The sequence below is a fragment of the Chiloscyllium plagiosum genome, unplaced genomic scaffold (genome assembly GCF_037043375.1).
Source record: "Chiloscyllium plagiosum isolate Xiang-an unplaced genomic scaffold, Cpla_swu_hap1 HiC_scaffold_3, whole genome shotgun sequence".
NCBI lineage: Eukaryota > Metazoa > Chordata > Chondrichthyes > Orectolobiformes > Hemiscylliidae > Chiloscyllium > Chiloscyllium plagiosum.
In genome coordinates, this window is record NW_028270141.1 from 62,271,706 (window position 1) to 62,287,864 (window position 16,159).

The 16,159-nt window shown below is 40.9% G+C and overlaps 1 protein-coding gene and 1 long non-coding RNA gene across 2 annotated transcripts in view; one reads left to right on the top strand and one right to left on the bottom strand.

The window, feature by feature from the left end:
• The window catches only part of LOC148150594 (uncharacterized), a 280,607-nt gene extending 264,716 nt beyond the window's left edge, over nucleotides 1-15,891 (bottom strand). The window contains exon 1 of the long non-coding RNA XR_015753223.1: nucleotides 15,797-15,891. This is a non-coding gene — a long non-coding RNA (uncharacterized LOC148150594). The remainder of the gene's footprint in view (nucleotides 1-15,796) is intronic.
• Nucleotides 1-16,159, top strand: part of LOC122543619 (XK related 6a) — a 522,769-nt gene that overhangs the window by 386,161 nt on the left and 120,449 nt on the right. The gene's annotated exons all lie outside the window — the stretch shown is intronic.

Below are 16,159 nucleotides of genomic sequence, written 5' to 3' on the forward strand. Positions count from 1 at the left end.
AATTTTGAAAAACATAAGGATAAATATATCACCTGGGCCAGACGGGATATACCCTAGATTACTACGGGAAGTGAGGGAAGAGATTGCTGCATCTTTGGCGATGATCTTTGCTTCCTCACTGTCCACTGGAGTAACACCAGATGATTGGGGTTTGGCAAATGTTATTCCCTTGTTCAGAAAGGGAATAAGGATAATCCTGAGAATTACAGACCAGTCAGTGTTACATCAGTGGTGGGCAAAATACTGGAGAGGATTCTAAGAGAAAACCATAGTTTGATTAGAGATAGCATGGCTTTGTGAGGGACAGGTCATGCCTCAAAAACCTCATTGAATTCTTTGAAGATGTGACAAAACATATTGATGAAGGTAGAGCAGTGGATGTGTGCACATGGTATTTAGCAAGGCATTTGATAAGGCTCCCCATGGTAGGCTCATTCACAAAGTAAGGACGCATGGGACACAGGGAAGTCTGGTTGCCTGGATACAGAATTGGCTGGCCCATAGAAGACAGCGGGTGGTAGTAGTTGGAAAGTATTCAGCTCAGTGACTAGTGGTGTTCCACAGGGTTTGTAATGGGACCTCTGCTGTTTGTGATTTTTATCAATGACTTTTGGAAGGGTGGATTATTAAGTTTGCCAATGACACAAAATTTGGTGGAGTTGTGGATAGTGTGGAGGGCAATTGTAGGTTGCAACAGGACATTGACAGGATGCAGAACTGGACTGATAAGTGGCAGATGGTGTTCAACCTAGAAAAGTGTTAAGTGATTCACTTTGGAAGGTTGAATTTGAATGCAGAATACAGGGTTAAAGGCAGGATTTTTGGCAGTGTGGTGGAACAGAGGAATCTTGGGGTCCACAACCATAGATCCCTCAAAGTTGCCACCCAAGTTGATAAGGTTGTTAAGAAGGCATATGGTGTGTTGGCTTTCATTAACAAGGGGATTGAGTTTAAGAGCCCTCGAGATTATGCAACAGCTCTATGGATCCCTAGTTAGACCACACATGGAATATTGTGTTCAGTTCTGGTCACCTCATTATAGGAAACATGTAGAAGCTTTAGAGAGGGTGCAAGGAGATTTACCAGGATGCTGCCTGGACTGGAGGGCATCTTTTATGAAGAAAGGTTGAGGGAGCTTGGACTTTTTTTATTGGAGTGAAGAAAAATGAGCGGTGACTTAATAGAGGTGTACAAGATGTTGAGAGGCTTAGATAGAGTGGATAGCCAGAGACTTTTTCCTATAGTGGAAATGTCTATCACGAGGAGGCATAACTCTAAGGTAAGTGGTGAAAGACTTTGGGGAACTGTCGCAGGTAGGTTCTTTACACAGAGATTGGTGGGTGTGTGGAATGGACTGCTGTGGTCGTACAGTCAGATACATTAGGGACACTTAAGCGATGCTTGGATAGGCACATGGTCTTCCAAGTGCCTATCCATAGTAAAATGAAGGGTATGTAGGTTAGTTTGATCTTAGAGTAGGATACAAGGCCGGCACATTGAGGGCTGAAATGCCTGTACTATGCTATGCTGTTCTATGTTCTATTTATGAAATAAAGTTGCAACTATATAAATAAGGGGAGAATATGCAATAAAAACCAAAAGAACTGCAGCGACTGTAAATCAGAAAAAAAACAGAAATTGTTGGAAAAGCTCAGCAGTCTGGCAGGAATAGTGGAGAGAAATCAGAGTTAACATTTCGCGTCAAGTGACTTTTCTTCAGAAATAAGAAGAAGGATTGGTAACTATGCCATAGAGCTAAGGTGCTTGGCAAAAGAACCACAGAAGCAACTTTTTTGTTTTAACATGCACACAGTGATAGCCTGGTGATATTATCAGCAGTATTAAAAAGGATGACGCTAGAAAAGCACAGCAGGTCAGGCAGCATCCGAAAAGCAGAAAAGGTGATGTTTCGGGCATAAGCCCTTCATCAGGTATGGGGAGGGGGAAGGAGGCTGAAAGATAAATAGAGGGGTGAGATGAGGCTGGGGGGAGGTAGGTGGGAATATAATAGTGGTTGCAGGTGAGGTGGTAATTGTGATCAGTCGTTGGGGAGGGTGGAGTGGATACATGGGAAGGAAGATGGAGAGTTAGGACAGATCAAGAGGATGGGTTGGAGGGTTGGATCTGGGATGAAGTGGGGGGAAAGGAAATTTGGAAACTAATGAAATTGATGCTGACGCTGTGTAGGGTTCTGAGGTGGAAGTTGAGGCGTTTGTCCTCCAGTTGGCAAGTGGTTTCGAATTGGCAGTGGAGGAGGCCCAGGACTTGCATGTCCTTGGGGGAATTTAAGTGGTTTGCTACAGGGCAGTGGGGTTGTTTGATATGTGTGTCCCAGAGATGTTTCCAAAACTGCTCTGCTTAGTGTCCTGTCTCCACAGATGTAGAGGAGACCACTTCGAGAGCAACGTATATGAGATGGGTGGATGTGCAGGGAAATCTCCGCCAGATATGAAATGATCCTTTGGGGCCTTGGATGGAAGTGAGGAGGGTGGAAGAGTGGGTGCAGGTTTTACACCTCCTGTGGTAACAAGGGAAGGTGCATGGTGTGGAGGGTGGGTTGTTGGGAGACATGACCCTAACGAGGGAGTTGCAGAGGGAATGCTCTCTGCAGAATGCAGATATGGGTGGGGACGGAAATATATCCTTGGAGGTGAGGTCTGACTGTTGGTGGCGGAAATGGTGGAGGATAATGTGCTGTATCCAGAGATTCATGGGGTGGAATGTCAGGACCAGGGAGTTCTATCCTTGTTGTGGTTTCCGGGGGCTGGGGTGGGGGGGGAAGGGGGGATGGGGGAGGGTTCAAGGGTGGAGGTGCAGGAAGTGAAGGAGATATTCTGGAGAGCATTTGGGAGGGGAAACTGGGGTTCTTGAAATAGGAGGTATTATCACCAGACTATTAACCAAAAGACTGAATGTTCGGGGACCTGGGTTCAAATCCTGCCAAGGCAATCTGCAATTAAGAGTCTAATGATTGTTGGAAAAGAACCATCATCTTGTTCGCTAATATCCTTTAGTGAAGGAAACTGCCATTCTTAACTGGTCTGGCCTAGAAGTGACTCAAGGTCCACAGCAACGTGGTTGACTTTGGGAAATTAAGAATAGGCAATAAATACTGGACTCACCAGCAATTCCCACATCCAATGAATAAGTGTTATAGCCACAAAACAACATGACCCTCTCTCACTAATATCCTTACATACAGATGAGGAAGGACACCACTTTGACTGGGACAACACATCCATCCTAGGACAAGCCAAACCCAGACATGCATGAGAATTCCTAGAAGCATGGCATTCCAACTGGAACGCTATCAACAAACACATTGGCTTGGACCCGATTTACCACCCCCTGAGAAAAAGAACAGGAAATGACATCACCATGGGAAATGACATCACCAGAGGAAATGGCATCACCAACCCAAAGAAACCCAAATATATAAATAGAAAGCAGGAATCAACTTTGTCTGAAGGCTCACTGAAGATGTTACCTCGTATGGTGATGAAATGTCTGAACATGAATCTTCCAGCTCAGCGAGCAAACCAACATCCAAAAAATGTTTTTAAAAAAGTTGTGATTGGGAATGCTAAGTGAAGAAAACTTAGAAGTACCTTTCAGTTAGATATTGGATAAATAATAAGTGAGAAAATATTATTGGGCCATGGGGAAAGAAATTATTCCATGGTTTTTAAATAAGGAAAAACAAGGTTGATGGGAACAAAAATCTTTCATTGATAAATACTATTTCAAACCTTCAAATAACTATAGCAATGCAATGTTGTACTATTTTGAAATAATAACTTGTATAAATAAGTCCTCACTTAAAGTTGAGGTTGTATTTTTGAGAAATATGAATTTAAGTGAAACAAGTTTAAGTGAATCACAGATTCCTATAGGAAGTGGTATTAAAGCTAGAATTAGGTTCTAGCTATAGTTGGGGAAAAAAGTATACAAGTCAAAATATTATACCATGCAATACAGTGCTGTGCAATCTTATCTGAAATAACTTGCAACATAAAACACACATCATTATATGTAAAAGAAATAAAATTATATGCGGTAAAACAATAAAGTCATTGAACAGTTTTTTTTAGATTGACCAATCGACTAGTGACAGCTGTTGGTTCATGCAGCTTTCAAGTTAATTCCTCGGACTACCTGCACCAAACAAATTTTGCCACTGCATGGAGACCATAACTTCAGTGTGATATACAATGGGAGTGATGGCCAATAGCAAAAGCAAATACATCCCAGCATTAAAAGTTAAGAACTGAAGATGGAAGGTGACTGGGGGGGCGGGGTGCAGGGGTGCAAATTGGGTGGGGAAGCAAGGATAGAAAGCGATGTCTGTGGGTATACAAGCCCTGGTAGCAACTCTGAGAGCCATAGAGGAGGCACTCGTACTGAGGTCAAGAGTAGAAGAGCTTGGGAAAAGGTCACGTGTGCAGACACGCAGGAGAGGAAATAAGTACAACAGTTATCACTCAAGAAAAAGTGTTAGGAAAAGTAATGGGCCTTATGATGGATAAGACCCTTGGATTTGATGGGTGCATCCTAGGATATTAGAGGAAGTAGATAAGTTGTTCATTTTGGAAGGGGAAACAAAGAATAGAATGCCATTTAAATGGAGAAAAAATACCGAAAGCTGCAACACAAAGGGACTTGGGGTGCTTGTGCAATAACACAGAGAACAAACATACAAGTGCAACAGGCAATCAGGAAGCCTAATGGAATGTTGGCCCTTATTTCCAGAGAGTAGAGTGCAAGAGTAGGGAAATCTTACTGCAACTGCACAAAGGGCTGGTGAGATCACATCGGTGTACTGTGAGCAATTATGGTCTCCTTATTTAAGGAAATATGTTATTTATTGGCGGCTCTTCAGAAAGGGTTCACAAATGATCTCTTATATAGAGGGATTGTCTTATGAGCAAAGGCTAAACGGGTTGGGACTCTATTCACTGGAGCTTAGAAGAATGAGAGGTGATCTCATTGAAAGATACAGGATTCTGAAGGAGTTTTAAGGGGTAAGAGGATGTTTCCACTTATGGTACAGTTTCAGAGTAGAAGGCATAGTCTCAGAGTAAAGGGGTATCAATTTAAGACTGAGATGAGGAGGAATTTCTTCTTTCAGAGAGTTGAGAGTGTTTGGAACTCCTTGCCAAAGAGACCTGTGGGGGTCGAGTACTTGTGTATATTTAAGGCTGAGATAGATAAATTTTTGATCAGTTGGGAATCAAGGGCTATGGAGAAAATGTAGGAACGTGGGTATAACGTGGGTATGAGGAATATTGGATCAGCCATGATCCTATTAAATAATGGAGCAGGCTCGATACGGCCCACCTCTGTTTCTATTCCTTATAGTCTTATGGTTTTACAGCTACAGAGATAATGAATGCACCAGGAATTCATAGATTGTGAAAAAATCCAAGATGATTGGAAAACTGCCAATGGAACATCTGTAAAAAAAGGAGACATAAAACAGGTAACTGCATACCAGTTAGCTAAATGTATTTGGTTGAGAAAATTTCAGTCTGTTATAAAGGATGAAATAGCAGATCATTTAGAAATATGTAATATGACCATGCAGTGTCAGCATGGCTTCATGAAGAAGAAATCATACCTAACAAATTTATTAGAATTCTTTGAGGTGGCATCAAACAGTATTGATAAAAAGAAATCAGAAGCTGCAACATATTTGGATTTTCAGAAGACATGTGATGAGGTATACACATAAGGCGACTTAATAAGACAAGAGCCCATGGTGTTGGAGGTAGTATATTAACATGGAGAGAGGAATGGCTAACTAATAAAAGACATACAAAATTGGGATTGGGGACATTTTCAGGCTGGCAAACTAACTCGTACTGTGCCACAGGGATCAGTGCTGGGCCTGAATCAATTTGGGATTCTTCATTCGTCTTTTATTTACTTGTGGAATGTGGATGTTGCTGACTGAGTCAACATATATTGTTCATCTTTAGTTGCCCTTGGGAAGGTGGTGGTGGCCTTCTTGAACCGCTGCAGTATATGTGCTGTAGATAGACCCACAATGCTGTTAAGGAGGAAATTCCACTAATCACAAAATTCTCATGTCCTCCAAGTTGAGTGGATGATAGGGAATGCAAATGGAAAGTCGGCCCTTATTTCAAAGGGAGTGGATTATAAAATTAGGGAGGTTTTGCTAAAACTGTATAAGGCACAAATCAGACCACAGATCAAAGGCAGGAAAGTGAAATTGAGGATTATCCCCTCGAGACTGATTACTAAACTTTGTGATTGGACTAAGCCCCACTCTCTGCAAATGGATCCTCAGTTTCCTGACCCACAGGCCACAATCAGTGAAGATTGGGGACAATATTTCATCCTCACTAACACTCAACACTGGAACCCCCCCGGGATGCGTACTCAGCCCCCTATTGTACTCACTGTATACCCATGACTATGTCCCCACATACCAGACTAATGCCATTTGCATGTTCGCTGATGACACCACATTAGTCAGACAAATCTCAGAAGGTGACGAAGCAGACTACAGACGGGAGGTGGAAGACCTGGAAAAATGGTGCACTGAGAACAACCTGGTTCTCAATGCTGGCAAAAGCAGGGAATTCATTATTGACTTTTGGCGGGATGTTACTCATGCCCCCCCCCCCAACACATTAACAGCATAGAGGTGGAACAAGTGGAAAGTGCCAAGTTCCAGGGAGTGGTCATCCACAACAAGCTTTCTCGGAATCGTCATGTGGATGTCTCCTCTTCCTCAGGCAGCTGAGGAAATTTGGCATGATGGCGAATACCCTTACCAATCTTTATAGGTGCGCCATCGAGAGCATTCTGTCTGGATGTATCACTACCTGGTATGGCAACTGTACCATTCAAGATTGGAGATGGTTACAGAGAGTGGTGAACTCGGCCCAGACAATCACAATGGCCAACTTCCCATCTGTAGAATCCTTCTTCCAGGCCCGCTGTTAAGGAAAGGTCACCAGCATTCTTAAAGATTCATCCCACCCTGGCAATGTTTTTGTACAAGACAGAAGTGAGTATTGCAAGTGCTGGAGATTAGAGTCAAGATTAGAGTGGTGCTGGAAAAGCGCAGCAGGTCAGGCAGCAACTGAAGAGCAGGAAAAATGACATTTCGGGCAAGAGCCCTTCATTGGATCAGAGCCATTCCTGATGAAGAGCTCTTAACTGAAACATTGATTTCCCTGGTCCTCAGATGCTACCTGACCTGCTGTGCTTTTCCAGCACCATTCTAATGTTTGTCTACAACCTCTACCATCAGGGAGAAGGTACAGAAACCTGAATACACGCACCCGGTTTCTTAACAATTTCTACCCTACTGTTGTTAGAATACTGAATGGACTCACAAGCTCTTAACATTCGCCTGTACCTGTGTTTTTGTCTTTGCACTGTTTACCTATTATTTACTTATCTATGCTATTTAACTCTGTGAGCTGCCTGTATTGCTCGCAAGACAAAGCTTTTCACTGTGCCTCGGTACATATGACAATAAATCCCATCCAATTCAATTCAATTCAATATCAGATTAGCCATGATATTATTGAATGGCAGAGCAGAATTAATGGGCTGAATGATCTATTCTGCTCCTGTCTTATGGTCTTTTAGAACAGGAAGTCTGTAGCACATGATCTTAAAACAAAACTGGCAACATTAAATAGATAAATTTACTCTACTTTATTAATGATATTAACGTGAGACAATGCTAAATGATTTAACTTTAAGTGGAAACTTGCATAGCATTTACTTGCAGCTGTAATCAGAAAAATAACACTAAAGGGAGCTGTAAGGAAGAGCAAGGGAAAAGAGTAGCTGTTGTTATTTTCTGGCATGTCTCTAGCTATTTAAAATCCCAAGAACACCATGTTGGCGAAGAACCTAACCCGTACTGACATATGTAAAGGGCGAGTGAAGGGGAAACACAAAAAATAAAGTGAGCAGCCAGCACCCTGGCCTGTACCCCATGTTATGGGTCTTCAATAAAACTTCAGGCAGCATCCTCCCACCCCCACTTCTACACTTGGGCCTATTGAGGTTCATCAGTCACCAATTAATGACCGCTTAAAGACCTCGTCCATCTCTACCGCTATGCTGCGGATGCCAGGAATAAGATGGCTAGCTGACAGGTTTCCCTGCACAAGCAAAGGTGGGAAGGAAGGGTGGTGCCTCCACACCCTTCAGGACACAGGAGAGGCCCCCAAACCCATCAGAGGCACCTCATCTACCCCCGCCCCCCCAGTCCGATCCCTCCTTTTTGCTTGCCACCATTGCCTCTAAACAGTGAATTCTGCTCTTCCATCACTTCACTGGAATCTCTAATCTCTCCCTGAACTAAGCACACAAGTCTACCTAAAGACCTTAAATATTTTTTGTTTCTGTGAACTCTGAGTAGTTTCAGCAGCAGCGACTGCTGAGTTCTGATACTGTTGGGACAGTAGAGTTGCTGGGAAAACAGGTTGTCCATTAGCTCCTGAAGGGAAGACTTACTGTCTCCCTGAGAGGCAGAAGTTGCACCTTACCTTAGTAAGGTCACCCCTTGTATATTATTGTGGCAGGACAGCAGGATTTAAAATCAGCTATGCCCTAACCAATTTTCTATGGTGGCGAAGGAGAGAGATGTGGTGTACTGAAGAATCTGTGCCCTTAGACTTCACCCCTGTGGAGTAAAAATCAGCATTGTGGAAAACTATATGATATTCTTTCCATCTGATTTCAGACATAGTTACAAGGATTTTTTTCATATAATCAATAGACTAAGGACGTATTTATGTTACTCTCTCATGTTGTGTGTCACATGCCTTTGACTCTGATCAAGGACCTACTGTTATTCACTTAATCTATTGATATCATTTTCATTCCTGGTGGTATATTTGCAAAGTGATGACAGTGTCAGACTAACTAGTAAATAATAACATTACATTAGTTCCGATCATGAGTAATGACCATGATTCATGATGAATAGTACTGCCAGGACTACAGAAGGAATCAACACCAAAGGCGAAGGAATGAATTATGAATGACTGTTTTCGATGACTAAGTTGGAGTCTCTTTTTTTATACTCCTGGAACAATTATGCAAATATATTGTGTGACATCTGTCGGAAACTGCAGTTTATGAAATAGGGCTCCAATTGTAGAAGTTTCATGCAAAATTAAAGTAGGTCTTCAGATGGATTTGGTTATGAATGCTTGCACAATTTCACAACAAAGTGGTACATACTTCAGGACAATAATTTGTACAGTCTACCATATAAGCATCTTGCCACAGCTGGTGTATGCCTATCTCTCTGTCTGTCTTTCTACTTGTCTGAATTGGGGCTGGCAATCTTCATGGTTCATAGGGACCTAAGTAGGTCTGCTGCCAGGTTCAGTAGCAGGACTCTTTATTTGCTTTGCCCCGGGGAATAATCACACTCCAAGCAGCATATGCTTGATGTCCCTCTGCCCTGGCACCGGCAAACATCAATGAGTGATTTGGAGGAAGAATGAGGAGCCCCAGAAAGAAATCTATCAAGTTCAGCTCTGTTCTTGGCAGCTCTAATGGGCACACCTCAGATTTCACACGACATGGATGCCAAAATTCCCTTTTAGTGGAGGCAACTGGTTTAAATGGCCAGGTGCTTCAATAAAATGTGGATGTGCAAACCTGGCCTGTCTGCAGTATTGCCTGCTCAGAAAAGAGTGTGGTCAGCAATGGGACTTGCAATTTTTGGCCAATACTGCCATTTTCACCATGATTGAAATGATCTCTCTCATGGTGAAACTTTGTGCCTAAATACATTATGGGCTGTCCACTTCTGACACTGCTGGGATGAGAGAGATCTCTGAGGCAAGATTTCTCCTGAGCAAGGAGAAAATCTTCCATCTCCATGCAAATTATACTCCTTGAAATGAATTACCCACTGTTTCTCCAGATGAAGGACCAGAAAACCTCACCATCCAAAAATTCTTGGCCTATTACATTACTTTATGTCTTACCATTCTTCCAGTTGGTTCATTCCCAAGTTTGGGGCCGTCTCAAATTGTACTTTATAATCCTTGAGTCTGAGCCACAAATATATAACATAAAGAACAAAGGTTCTAATATTAATCCCTTCGGAACATTACTGTATACTTCTCTTTTATTTGAAAAACAGCCATTTGCCAGTATTGTGGGCTGCAGTTGTCTCAGAGTTTGCAGCTATGATGTAAACAACACCTTCAATATAGCAACTTTCACCGCTTCCTGTGAAAGTTGCTTTTTATAAAATTCTTAAGTTTATGCTACACAATGTTTTGATGCTTATGTACAATTGAAGAAATAATAAATTTAAATAACCTTAGTTAGACATAATAATAATAGCTGATCTAATAGTTGGAGACTACAGTCCTTCATCTATTAGATAGGGAAGAAAGAGCAAGATTTACTGTTAACAAACACTGGTCTTATTTACGGTTAATCCTAAAGAACCTTAGGGAAGTGGTACAGTGGATGAACATTAGAATTTGTTGCCTGCCATCTTGCAGAGTCCCTTAAGCTGAGTGTATCAGTTCTGAGTAATTCAAAGAAAGACAAACTTTCAATATCAATAAGGCAAACATTTTAAGTGACAAATACAAATATACAAGCATATTTCACATTATGCTGTATATTTTGTAATTGTTTTATTTTCTACTACAAACCTATCTCAAAATTTTTAATATAGAAATAAAAATGTCAACATTTGCCTGATCTGATAGTTGTTTTCAGTAACTGTTTTCTTCATGTGTTTTGGATTAACAATATACCAATTGGTCGTTCACATTCTTGTTGGTCAACTGACATATCTGTTTTTATCTAGAACAAAGAACTACACAGCGCAGGAGCAGGTGCCTTTGCCCCTCCATACCTGCACCGACACATTATGCCCTTCCATACTAAAACTGTCTTCACTTACAGGATCCGTATCCCTCTTTTCCCTTCTTATTCATGTATTCATCCAGGTGTTTCTTGAATGCTGCTATTGTATTTGCTTCCATCGTCTCCTCTGGCAGCATGCTCCAGGAACTCACCATCTTTTGTGTGAAAAACTTGTCTCCCACATCTCTTTTAAACTCCTCCCCCCTCCTTTGTACCTTGAACCTGTTTCCCCTAGTAATTGACTCCTCCCTGGGAAAAAGCCTCATAATTTCCACTCTATCCTAGCCATCTTCTATCAGGTTACCCCTCAACCTCCTGTGATTCAGTGAAAATGAACCCAGTCTATCCAACCTTTCTTCATAGCTAAAATCCCCCATAAGAGGCAACATCCTGGTAAACCTTTTCTGTACCAGAACTGTCTGCAATATTTCAAGTATGGTCTAACTAAAGTTCTATAAAGCTGCAATATAACTTGCCTATCCTTATACTCAATGCCCCCTTCCAATGATGGCAAGCATGCTATAAGACCATTTTTTTACTACCTCATCTAGCGGTGCTGCCACCTACAGTGATCTGTCGACCTTCACATCCAGATCTTTCTGCATATCAATACTCCTAAGTGTTCTCCCATTCGTTGTATAATTTCCACCTGCACTTGACGTTCCACAATGCATTATCTCACATTTGTCCAGACTAAACTCCATCTGTCATTTTTCTGCCCATGCCTCCAAATGGTTTATATCCTGCTGTATTCTCTGACAATTCTCCTCACTATTTGCAACTCCACCAATCTTTGTATCATCCACAAACTTACCAATTAGACCGGCTACATTTTCCTTGAAATTATTTTATGTAGACCACGAACAGCAGAGGTCCCAGCACTGATTCCTGAGGAACATCACTAGTCATAACCCTCCATTCTGAAAAGCATTCTTCCACAATATCCTCTGTCTCCTATGACTAAGCCAGTTCTGTATCTATTTTGCCAGCTCATCCCTGATACCAAGTGACTTTATCCTTTGTACCTGTCTGCCGTGAGGATCCTTGTCATAGGCTTTACTGAAGTCTATGTAGACAACATCAATTGCTTTTTCCTTATCTTGGTCACCTCCTCAAAAAACTCGATCAAGTTAGTGAGACATGACTTCATCTGCACAGAACCATGCTGTCTATCACTAATAAGTCAATTTGTTTCTAAACACATATAGGTCTTGTCCCTGAGAATCTTTTCCAATAATTTCCCTATCACCAACTTGAGGTTCACAGGCCTGTAATTTCCTGAAATATCCCTGCTCCCCTTCTTAAACAAAGGGACAACATTGATTGTTCTCCAGTCCTCTGGGACCTCACCAGTGACCAAAGAGGATATAAAGTTAACTGTCAATGCTCCAGCAATTTGTTGTCTTGCCTGCCTCAATATTCTAGGATCGATTCCATCAGGACCCGGGGACTTATTCTACCTGAAGGGTTTTTAAAACGTACAACACCTCTTCTTTTTTAATAGTGACTTCATTTAGAAATTCGATACTCCCTACCCTGAGATAAGAAGTCACATAATACCAGGTTGTAGTCCGACAGGTTTATTTGAAATCACAAGCTTTTGGAGCTCAGCCCCTTTGGCAGGTGAAATGACTTCACCTGACAAAGGGGCAGTGCTACGAACGCTTGTGATTTCAAAACACCTCTTGGATTATACCCTGGTATCATGTGACTTCTGGCCTTGTCCATCCCAATCCAACACTGGCACCTCCACATCATGACTTCCCTGAGATCATCCTCCGCCAATTCCTTTTCTTTGGTGAATACCAACACAACGTATTTATTTGCGACCTCACCTACCTCTTCTGATCTAATCAGCACCACCCTTTCCTAATTTTGAACACTTGCAGTATGTCCATTTTTTAAAAAATCATCCATGAGATGTGGGTGTTGCTCACTACGCTAGCATTTATTGCCCAGAGGGCAGTTAAGAGTCAATCACACTGATGTGAGTTCTGGAGTCGCGTGTAGGCCACATCAGGTAAAGGATGCAATTTCTTTCACTAAAGGACATTAGTGAACATAATTACATTGTTCTAAGAAAAAAAGTTCAATTTTTCAAGTCTTTCTGCATTTTTGTATTTCCTTATAGCATATATTATCCCAGAGAATTCTATCAAACTCTAATATTGTTTGAAAAGTGTGGAGTACAGTATGATACTCTCTAATTTAAGTAAGGTATTATTATAATTTGTGTGGCTTATTGCACCCCTTGGCTTTCATAGTCTATACCTCATGCAATAAAGCCTAGAATTCTATTAACATTTTACAGCTTTTCTGCTTAAACACGCTGCTTTAAATTTACTATGCAGCTGTATCTCCCTATGTCTTACCCCTTCTGTAGCACTGAGCCTATTTTTGTTCAATAAATAATTACTGCTGTTACTCTTTTTTTACTAGAATGCATCACCTCATATCTATTGACATTAATTTACTTCTTAGCTGATTTCCATTCTAAACAGCCATTCTCTTGCTGAGAATCTGAGACACCTTTCAGTACTCACAGGCATCAACATTCATGGTACAGATCCAAGACCTAACATAACCTTTCCACTGGTACCCAACTGGTGAATCTCCCTTACAATCATAACCTGATATCTCCCAACTCTTCACCAAAAAAAAGAGAGGGAGAAAATAAACTCAAGGGTAAATGTGAAAGTAATGTCAAATAGGCTTCTCGAAATATATATTTTAAAAGATACACCAAAGTAAACATAGTCCCCTCAGAAAATAAGACTGGGGAAATAATAATGGGAAACTAAGTGGAATTCTTTACCAGAGAGGGTTGAAGAGATTGGGTTGTTCAATGTATTCAAGGCTGAGATAGACAGAAATTTAATCTGTAAGGAAATGACGGGTTATGAGGAAAAGGCAGAAAAGCAGAGTTAAGGATTATCAGATCAGCCTATGATCTCATTGAATGGTAAAGAAGACACAATGGTCTGAATAGTCTACTTCTGCACCTTCATTTATGGTCCAAAGACTGACTTTCTTATACTGTAACATTGCAACACATTTCTCATACCCTGTTCCTACTTTCCAAGTTGCCACCTTTAATACTTCAATTTTCCTCCCACAATCCCAAACCATTACAACTTTGTCTCACTATAGTTAAACATTCAAGCACCTTTCTACACCTGATTACTGCTGAAAATTCGTTGTGTACATTCAGAATCAGACATCTTTCCAACTACCTCACAGAGGGGCCTGTGAAGAGCTAAGAAAGAGTGTATTGTCCAAGTGACCATAGGCAATGCCACAGGAGATCTGCTTGTATATAAAATAATGTATGTATTAATATCCTCAGGATAGTGATGAGATAACATCTCAGTTTGGATGTACTGTTTCAAGCAGAAAAGTTATCACTTTGGAGAAAATCCTATCTAAGCATATGAGGAAACCTCTTTCTAAGGCAATGCTTAAATGAAGGTCCAGATTATGCAGCTGCATCTCTAAAATCTTTGTAATATAACAACATGATTTGAGACTTTTGATAGATTTATATTTTTTAAGTAACCAGAAACTTTAAACTTCATTTTGGTTTAATATCCTAGAATTGGCCATTAAAATATTGATATAAAAATGTACAAAAATATAAATATCTACGTTGCGGAACTATTTTGTTTCTATATTTGGAACTCACTGCAAGGCACATATGCTTGGCATGCTGGAGGCACAGAAACATTTGGCAATGGAAGCTTTTCACTCTGCGTGTGAGTGCCCCTTTAAAGAGACAGGCCATCTGAAATGCATCCAAATTCTAAATGGTCTAAGTTGGTGCAAATTTGTATTATGTTTGGATGAATATTCAAACCTGGGTAGGGGGCTTACGTAATGTTTGTGTATGCTAGTAAGAAACCCAGTTGCATGTTCAATGATTTGTCACTGTGTTGTGCGGATTTTCATTTACAGTTCTATACAAATACAATAATCTTTGATACACTGAAGCACAAAGGGAATATTTCATAAATACTGTGAGCTTAATCTAAAGACAATTTACTGAACTTTTACACACCTCAGGAGCAGGTAGGACATATCTCAGGAGAAAGTACAACTTGATCCCAGGCCTTCTGGCTTCGAGGTAGGAACACTACCACTGCACCACAGAACCCATCTGTTTATTTGCATACATTTTTGGAGCCACACCCAAGCTACAAGCTTCAGTTCATTCAGTTTGCTACTCACAGTAGAGGTAATTACTGTGAGTATTCTGACAATTCCCCACCCCCATTCTGATTGTTAACTGTCCCTGATGTTCTGTTGCTACTAAAGTATTGACTAACTTGCCACTCCTTTTGCAGTTTTTTTTAAGTGGCTTATATTCTAAATGTTAAAAAAATTCCCATCTTCACAGTCTAACAGCAATCTTTAAACTCCTGGGACCTCTTTCCTAGTAGCACCGCTGGTGTTCCTACCTACCTTGGACTGCCTCGCTTTAAGCAGACAGCTTCTCAAGGGTGTTTAGGATGGAAAATAACTGCTGGCCTAGCCAGCAATGCCCACGCTCCATAAATGAATAAACACAAAATGCATTCTCTTTCCGCTTACTCTTCCGATCAGCAGATAACTGCTGTTAAGTTTGATACTTCAGTTATTGTTGGTAGTGAGGACGTATCCAATTCTGTATTGAATTTACAATATGCTCTTTTCTGCTTTGTATTCATGATACAACAAAATCTTTACGTCAAAGAATGTTTCAAATAGTCTACTCACTGCTGTAAACAACTGAGGACCTGTTTTCTCTTTTTTTTTAAATTTTGTATGTCACTCCTGTCTGACTATAGGAGAGGATCCTACTTTGCTATCATTGTTTCAAAGCCAAATCAGAAACTGAACTATGCCACTATGTAACCTTACTTACACATCTGCGTCGACATTTCCCATCACTGTGAAGGTCACAGCAGCATTAGACTGTGTAAAGGAATCCTTCCAAGCCATCCCAGGGGAACTATGCCAGATAAGGTAGTCTGCCATTTATATCTGTTTCAGCAAGTATCTGACGCCATGTTTGCCGCTTTATCATTTTCCCAGTGGAAAGCAGACATAAGGAAAGGGACAGACTTTTATCAGCTGGCAAGTTTCCCAAGATTCATGGGTATTATAAATGAAAAGCATTTGGACTACAGGGTTCCACATATGAAACCAGTACATTTGTAAACAGAAAGCACAATATGAATGTTTAGCTGGTTTATAACCTTGATAATATGATCCTGATGTTGATACA